General features: G+C 42.4%; 1 protein-coding gene across 1 annotated transcript in view; it reads left to right on the forward strand.

Annotated features, from left to right (window-relative positions):
• Positions 1 to 8,402, forward strand: part of LOC115235482 (protein pangolin, isoforms A/H/I/S-like) — a 160,931-nt gene that overhangs the window by 114,383 nt on the left and 38,146 nt on the right. The window lies entirely within an intron of this gene.

Raw genomic sequence — 8,402 nt, forward strand, 5'->3', positions numbered from 1 at the left:
AATTACCAATTTGTTTCTCTAATTCCGACGATTTATCGATGTTGTCAATTAGTAAAAAAATTAAACGTGACGTTGTTGCCCTAATATTTACCTACTTTAGCAATATCATATCGTTTGGGACCTTTTTCCAAATTAAACGTTAATAAATTTGGTATTAATATATCTTGAGAATAAATAATTTGAGAAATATTTCAATATCAAAAACGAAGAAGCTCAATTAATTGCAATGACATAAATTGTTCTTATAACGACGTTGAAACGTTTTTCATTACTTTTTAAACTTATTTCACGAGCAATAAATGTGGAACTAGAAAAACATCTTGATATCAAGTTAATATTGTTAACTTTTTCTCTCTCTTCTTACTTTTTAATTACTTTACTGTTATATAATATTATAGTATTTCGTGTTGATGCATTTGCATCAAAAATGTAATATTTTTGAAATTTAATTGTAATATATTTAATTTGCGATCATTTCTAATATATCACTTTTATTAATATCAATTTTCTGCTAATTGGTAGAAATGATAAATTCAATAAATTCAATAAATTAACACTTAATTATGCTATACATCAGAAATTTATTTCTTGTGATGATTAACGGAGATTTGATATTACTGTTTCAAACTTTTGAGCATAGTAGCTTTTTTTAATGCAAACGGAAAAATAAATTAAAATCTGAGAAAAATTGGCCTTTAAACTGACTTATCTACCGAAAAAAACTACAAAAATATAAAAATAAAAATTATTAATTTTGATAAAACGCAGCGCGTTCATTTGCTATAAAATAAATGTATAGATTTTTTGGTAGATGTATTTTTTCTCTCTTTCTCTCTTTTTTCCCTTATATAATATATTAGGAAGATAAAGAGGATCCTGTTTAATCAGTTTCGAAAAGGAGGAATTTTTATGCGCGTGCCGACATAGTCGTGCTCGCGCGCGTGCATCGTGCGCGCGCTTCATGTGCGATCGTCTATACGTGCGTGTAAACGCATCCATGACGAGTAAATATATAAACGATTCGTCAAGCTCGTGAGGCCGAAGCATAGTGCGCCTGTCAACATGGGAACTGCAAACACACGTATCGAAACAGATAGCATTGCGGCCGAGCAAACAGTTAGGACCCTTTCCTTCGGCTACGCGTGTTACGTAAGCCGAGGTACGCTGAACGTTACGTAGAGATCTCTTTTCCCTCTCTCTCTCTCTCTCTCTCTCTGTTTCTCCCCTTGGATAAACATCGTATCGTTGTTACCCTTTTCAATGTCTGGTCTGACAGGGATGAGCCGGCGGAACATTGTCAAACGTTTGAAAAATTTGGAGGGAGGTGGGGGAGGCACGTGAAACCCGGTTAAAAAATAATTGCGATAAAATAATAGCGGTGAGAATTGTTTTCGACATATATCGACAAAGATACGTAATTCTATTGGTAAAGTTTAAAAAAACGCTCGTAGGATATATCGGGCATAATTAGTGAAATTTTTGTCTCCACTCTCTGTGTTTTAGGCATCGATTATAATTAATTTGCGGTTCTTTTTCTGTTTCAGGTGAGTGCAGCGACGCGATTGGCGGTATAACTCGTGTGTATATATATGTGTGAGGCGCCGTCGTATCAGAATAATCCGATTACGGTGCTGCTGCTGTAAAGCGCGCCGTTAAAAGCACGAAGGGCCGAAAAACTTGGCCGCGCGGATCGACTATAAGTAGTAAGAGTCCATAAACCTACTTTATATATAGTGTCGCCTTGTCTGGCTCGCCGTCTGGTTAGAGAGTGCTCGATCCGACGACGTCTCCCCGCGCTCGTTTGGTTTTATGATCGCGCTTTAAAGCGCTTCGCACGTCGATTTCATTAGGTCGAACTTGGACTCTTGGCACGTCCGCCGGACGTAGCTCCAGCTGGAGGCCGATATACCGAGACGAGCAGTAGAATTTAGAGCATGTCAAACCTAAAACGCACATAGTATAATATAATACTTACCATGTTCCTTTCGTAAAGATAAGATAAATTGACCGAAAATCTCAATAATAATAAAAAAAAATTCAACAAAAAAAAAAAAAAATAATATAAGAAAGAGAATAATCATTTCTCATATTTTTTTTTGTGTTAAATATGATTTCGGCTTTCAAATAGCTCTATCACGTCGCGATTTTGAGATATTTGTCGTTAAAGTTGCAAAAATTATTTAATCCATTTCTTCATATTATAGTTTACAATATATGAGACGTGGAAAAGTTGTATTGCGTTTAAAGTTGAGTATGTGTTGTTAAGACTTTCAGCTGGCAAGTTAGAAGAAAGTTAAAATTCAATAAACATAATTGAAAACCATTTGATAGATAATCTAATTCGTAACTTTTCTGTAATATACTATAAATATTCTATGAATCATACATAACTTTGTATGTGATCGCAATAAAATGTCTCCAATATATTACATACCGTGTGCTGTAATAAAATATTTTAATAATTTTACACTTCTTGTTCATGTAATTCTATATTTTCTACAAAATGTAGCTGTAACATGATAAAATTCATTAAAATAATCCTTTTTTTGCAACTTTGATCGCAAAATTCAAAATTGTGACATGATGGAGCAGTTTCGAAGCCGAAACCATATTCAGCGTTAAAAAAATACTACGGAAAATGAATTTGTCATGTTAAAAAAAAAAAAGTTATTTTTTATTAAACTATATAATTGAGAAAACCGTGAATTCTCAAGGGAGAGAATATTTGTGGATATTCCTGCATATAATTACAGTCTTTTCTCTAACATTTCGCCAATTGTATATAAATAGAAAACGGACAATCTACAGCCAAGGTAGTGATAATATTAGCAGTAATAGTAGAAATAGTAATAGCAGACGTACCATTAGCGCGATAATGGGCTAATGAGCGATGTCTGGCATTTTGCGGCGTGACGCCGCGATTTTAGCGAGCATGAACATATGACACTCGTTGACGTCGCCGTTCACGTAAGACATTCATGGCCACGTCGCCGTCGTTATCACCGACTGTCGTTATGTCGAATGGACCTCCCATCGAGAAAGAGAGAGAGAGAATTCCTTTGCCATCGTGGATCTCGAAACGACGAAAGCATCTTACAATTGATTTCATGGATCGAATTAATAAATTAAGTGACAGAGAGGGAAAATACAAACGAAAATTAATTCGCGAATATAAGACGATTTCGATAGGAGGCCAGGTAGAAAGACGACGAATTTTTCCGGAGTGAATTTTGCGACTTTCGGCTTTTTTTTTGACGTTTGCGATTTGAGCACCTGCATACGAAATAAGAGAAGACGGTCGGTTCCCCTGATGATGCCAATCGGGAGGGCAGACTCGGGGAGAAACCATAAAGTTTCTCTCCTCGTTCCGATCTATGTTCTCACGCAACTCGAACGCGAGCTTCTTGCCTCGCGGTGATCACGAAAGGGTGAGGGGAAGAGGAAGCGTCTGTCCGTCGACCGTTTTTTTTTTGTTCGCTCCGACGCGAACAAGCGCGTATCCGCCACGCGTTGCGCGGGATCTCTCCGTAAACATGATCGGGCAAAACTCACCGCGTGATAACGACGGGCGAGCCTCGTCTTTGCTCCTTTTGCGACGCGTCTCGTCGTAAATTTCTCCGACACCCCGAAGCCCCCCCGGGGCATTTAATCGCGAATATTAACCGCATCATAGTCGACATCAAGTTTTAAATAAAAGTTAAATGGCACAGCGGGATCCGAAATGCCGTATTACGAGGTAAGACTTAATAACGTCAAAAACGATGAATAATAAATACAATTCGTGAAATTGAAACTCTTTAATCTCTATCAAGTTGATCCTTACTTACGCCATAGCGAGAGAGATGATGACGTCTACCTTTTTTAATGCGTTTGATATTTTTTTCGATCAAGTATCTGCCGCGCTCTATGCGCTTTCCCCTCTCGCGGTTTATGATGCAAAAACTCTCAAAGAGTTTTTCGAAGAGAATATGTTATAAGCGATTCGACGCGAGAACGTAAACGTTTCTGTAGTATCGTAAACGCGCTCTAAGAAAAGGTTCTCTCCCCGGGGATATAGAAGGAAGGGAGAGAGATCCCGGTCCTCCTTTCAGGTGCGTAACTCGTCCACCGTTATTAAACGCCCATTAATCCGCGCCGCCGCGAAACGAGCAATAAGAAGGACGGTCGCGCCGACGTCCCCTTCATCCTTATGTTTCTTCACTTGATAATAACTAGCTCGATTGACCCAGATGTTCGTCCTCGGGCGGGTACGGCGGTCTCTTCCTTCTGATTCCGGCAAGTAGACGATCGGGCTCTTCCCTTTGCCATGGGACTCACAACTGCCGCCGCTGGTACTCGTGGGTGGGCCCTTTTCCCCTCCATCTCTCTCTCTCTCTCTCTCTCACCTTCGCCGCTCGTAATTATAGGTTCTTTATTTACCGCCTGTTACACACTTCGTTAGCACGTCACTTATATAAAACACTCGCATACCATTTAGTAGAATACGTGTAGCTCTCTCGTCCCCTTCAAACGCAGCGCTCGATTCTGCTGACTTCGCATCGTCTTCTTACAGCTTACCCTTCTACTATCCGGTACATCCGACCTTTACCACTCCTACTTCTACCTCGTGAATAATGAGCACGCGGCGATCATTTCAACGCTAACGATTATAAAGTCGTAGTTCCCTTTCTCTCCTTTTCAAAATTACGTTTTCTGAATAGCATAAAAATTTTGAATAATAAGCGGGGTGATATAAAAACATCCTATATGTAACTGTTTTTATAGTTGTATATCTTTTATATCTTTTATAAAAATAGCAATGTTTTATGATTCATAGTATACATAGTATTATTGAAAATCATTGAAAAATAGTCTGTCTTGCTTAACATCAGTGGTGAAAGGCAATCCTAGAGAGAACTGGGAATAAATAACATTGATAATGACAATAATAATAAATAATTACGCTGCTTCGTTAACGTCAGACAGTCTTGCCGCGCAACACGTTATCTCGCAACCAGCACTTCCACTCGAACGCTAATCATCTCGCGTGATTTGAGGGGAAGGAACGATCATCGTTTGCGGTTCTGGTCGATCGCCGCGTTCTATACGACGGCCAGTCGAGCGTTTTATGAATGAATCGCGTGCGTGCCGACCGTCCTATTAGCGGTAGGCCCCTGCCAACGGTAGCCAAGTTGTGTTCGAACACGAGAACATTTCTCAATTACCTCGCAAAGCCGCTCTCTCTCTCTCTCTCTCTCTCTCTCTCTCTCTCTTTTTCTCTCAGTGCGCGCAGCACCTACCGCCGTGATTATTACCGAGCCGTGATGTGCCGGCTGCTTCACGAAGGTCTCGGCCAAGGCGTTACCATCACAACCCGGTTAATACCGCGCTTCGTCTACCTGGACGGTGAATGTACACGCCGCATGACACGTTGCCGACAATCTTAAACGCTCCGAGTAAAATCGCTCCAGGAATTGTGTCAATTTGTATTTCTAACGGATTGACAGATACGTGAAAGAAAAAAATTGCCACTCCGGTGATTTCGTAGAAGACGTAACGTGAAATAATCCAATCCTTATTTTTTGTAAAGATATACGAAACGTTAAAATATAATATTTTATATGTGATTCTTTATGTGTCGTCTATCATAAAATGACGAGTAGCACGACGCGAATGATGACTTTGGCACTACATGATAGTCTCGAGGAAGTTTCCGTCTCTCGAGACGGCCAAGCCGAGGAAAGGAGGCAAATTCGCAAAAACCATAGACGCGTCACTTCATCACTCTCGACGCGCGGATCTTTTTCAGAACACTCGATTCCATCTAGCCGGAGCAATTTCTTATTTCCGTCTTCGTCGCCCGCCGTAATGAGATTTCAGGAAGCACGTGGCGCGCAAAAGGAAGGCAACGCCATAATGATTAGACAGAGCGAATCAAAGAGGGACTATATATCCGCATTAGATAAATCGTTCGCAATTTGTGCAACAAGAAACTTCGAATACTTAACATTGGAACGCGACTACGAAACATCAATATTTTCAAAGTTGGCGAAATTTCAACGGCGGAAGACGCGCATCGCGTCGCTTCGAGGCAAGTTCTCAACTCTCGTACGAGCAGTGAAAAAACGATCGCGGCGAGAGCTGTCGAGCGCTTGTTAGAATTGCGAGCGAAATTTTTTTTTGAGAGGGGGAGGGGTGATAATTGCGATTGTAATTAAAATTGTCAGTGCGAGAGGGAAAGATATCGCGCGCGCGCGCGATACTCGCGGAGAAGTGAACAAGCGAGGAGGATGGAGAAACAGGGAAAGAACGAGGGGGTTTAGCAGGCGAACGGTCGGCGGAGTACCCGGGCTCGAGAGGGGGACGCAGCGAGTGGAAGCAGCTCGGCAAGACGGAGTGCCATAATTGGAGCGGTCGCGTGCGCCCGCCGCAGGACAATAGACTCGTCCGAGTGCAAATTATTAACGCGGCGTTCCCCTTTCCCCTTCCCCTCTCCTCTTCCCCTCTCCCCTGATCCTCGCTGTTCTTCCTTTCTTGCCGTCTCTTATTCGAGATACCCGTTCTCGAGACAGTCACGTTCTTCCTCGAGTATTACGATCCGATGATTTTGATCGAAAAATCGCGGTGCGCGAAAGGGGATTTTCAAACATTTTTAAAGGATTTATAGAGATTTTATCTACAGACGAGAATTCATATAAAAATGATTTCATACAACACGACTATGTAATATTGCATGTAGTAGGACACGATTGGAATAAATTCTCGGATCGGCGATCTCATCTCGCCTGCGATCTCGTTGACGTGCAACGTTATCGTAGCATCCGGAGTAATATACGCGCTTATCCGTCCGTAACAAGCGCAAGCCGAAAAAAGAGGAAATAAGCAGGGAGGAAAAAAACTCCAACCCCTGATTTTGAACTCGGCAGAAAATGCAAGATACGCGAGAGGAGTAAGTGGAGAAAGAGGAGAAGGGACGAGAGAGGATGAACCGCGCATCGAAATCCTGAAGCATGGCCGGTGGCCTTTTGTTTAGCAAGGATCGAAGTCGAGGGCGGAGATGATGGAAAAAAAATAAAAAGAGGTAAACGGGCAAGAATGGGCAAGAAGGAGGGTGGGGGAGGCGGCAGGTGCACAGAGAGGGATAACCTGGCGCGGCTTCGAGATAAATTCGCGCTAAGTGCAAAATTATTCTGACCTCCCGGTCCCTTTCTCTCTCTCTCTCTCTCTCCCTCTCTCTATCTCTCCCGTTCTCTCGGATGCATGAATGGCTTGGTCGGTCGAGGGTGGAGGAACGCGAAGAAGCGAAATTACGCTAAGTCTAGGTTGCCGGATGCGGCTGGCGGATGGCCAATCAGGGGTGAGCTCCATTTAAACCGCGACGGGCTCTCCGCACCGCGACTGAAAGGCATTTAACCGATCCAAAAGACCAGCCCATCCCAACGTCTCTCTTTCCTCCTCCTTCTTCCGGACCTCTTCCTCGCTTTCATTAGACATCGTGCTTTGTCCCTCCCGCGCCGCCGCGCCAAGGTTTATATTTTAAATGCTAATTGCAAGTTTTTAATGGGCCGTGCCGCGAGCCTCTGGCTTCTCTTATTGTACGAGTCGCGCGTCAAAAGCGGAAAAAGGGAGATATATAAAGGGATGGAAACGGTGAAAGAGCGGAGCGAAGAGGGAACACTCGGTGATATAAATCGTAGTAAAATAAAGGAAGAGATAGAGGCTGTTTATATATGAAATAGTAGAATAAATATATCGGTTATGAAAATTCTCCGTGAAAAGGAAAGAGGGAGAAAAAGAAAAATCCTGCGTAAATGCAGTACAACGCGTTGTGTAATTTCACGGTGCGTATTTCCGGGATAAAGTCAAAGTGAGCTTTGAATAAGATAAAAACTCAAAAAAAATGTATCACAGAAAGCGTATATAGGAAACGTACTCGCGCCTGACGAGGAAAGGAGCAGTCGTCTCGCTTTTATTCCCCTTCCTTCGAATGCAACCGCCGCCACCGGTATTTCTTCCGCTGGGGATAATGAAAAAATTACGGCTTTTGCCGGCAATTATGCTTGTACGAAGGTGCCGTGTGCACGCGTACGGATACAACGCACACACATACACACATGTAATCGCGCGGTTATAATTTTTCTCTCGTTTCTCTCCGCGCACCTCCTGGATCCCCCTCTCGTCATATCCTTGCTCGTCCCTCGTCTCATTTTCGCGATTAAAGCGCACGAACATTGTAAGATTCCCCGCTCCTGTTACCGACAATTACCGGCGCTCTTCGTTTAATTTGCTTTTTTTTTCCCGGTAACTCCCCAGAGTTATGTTGAATAGATTGAGCGAAAACAATTACGCGCGCGATACTTATTACGCTCGCCACGGGACGCTGCTTCGATGTAGCGATTCTCGATGAGAATCTCGGATCGGAA

This window comes from Formica exsecta, unplaced genomic scaffold (assembly GCF_003651465.1).
Source record: "Formica exsecta isolate Colony F162 unplaced genomic scaffold, ASM365146v1 scaffold223, whole genome shotgun sequence".
In the NCBI taxonomy this organism is placed as follows: domain Eukaryota; kingdom Metazoa; phylum Arthropoda; class Insecta; order Hymenoptera; family Formicidae; genus Formica; species Formica exsecta.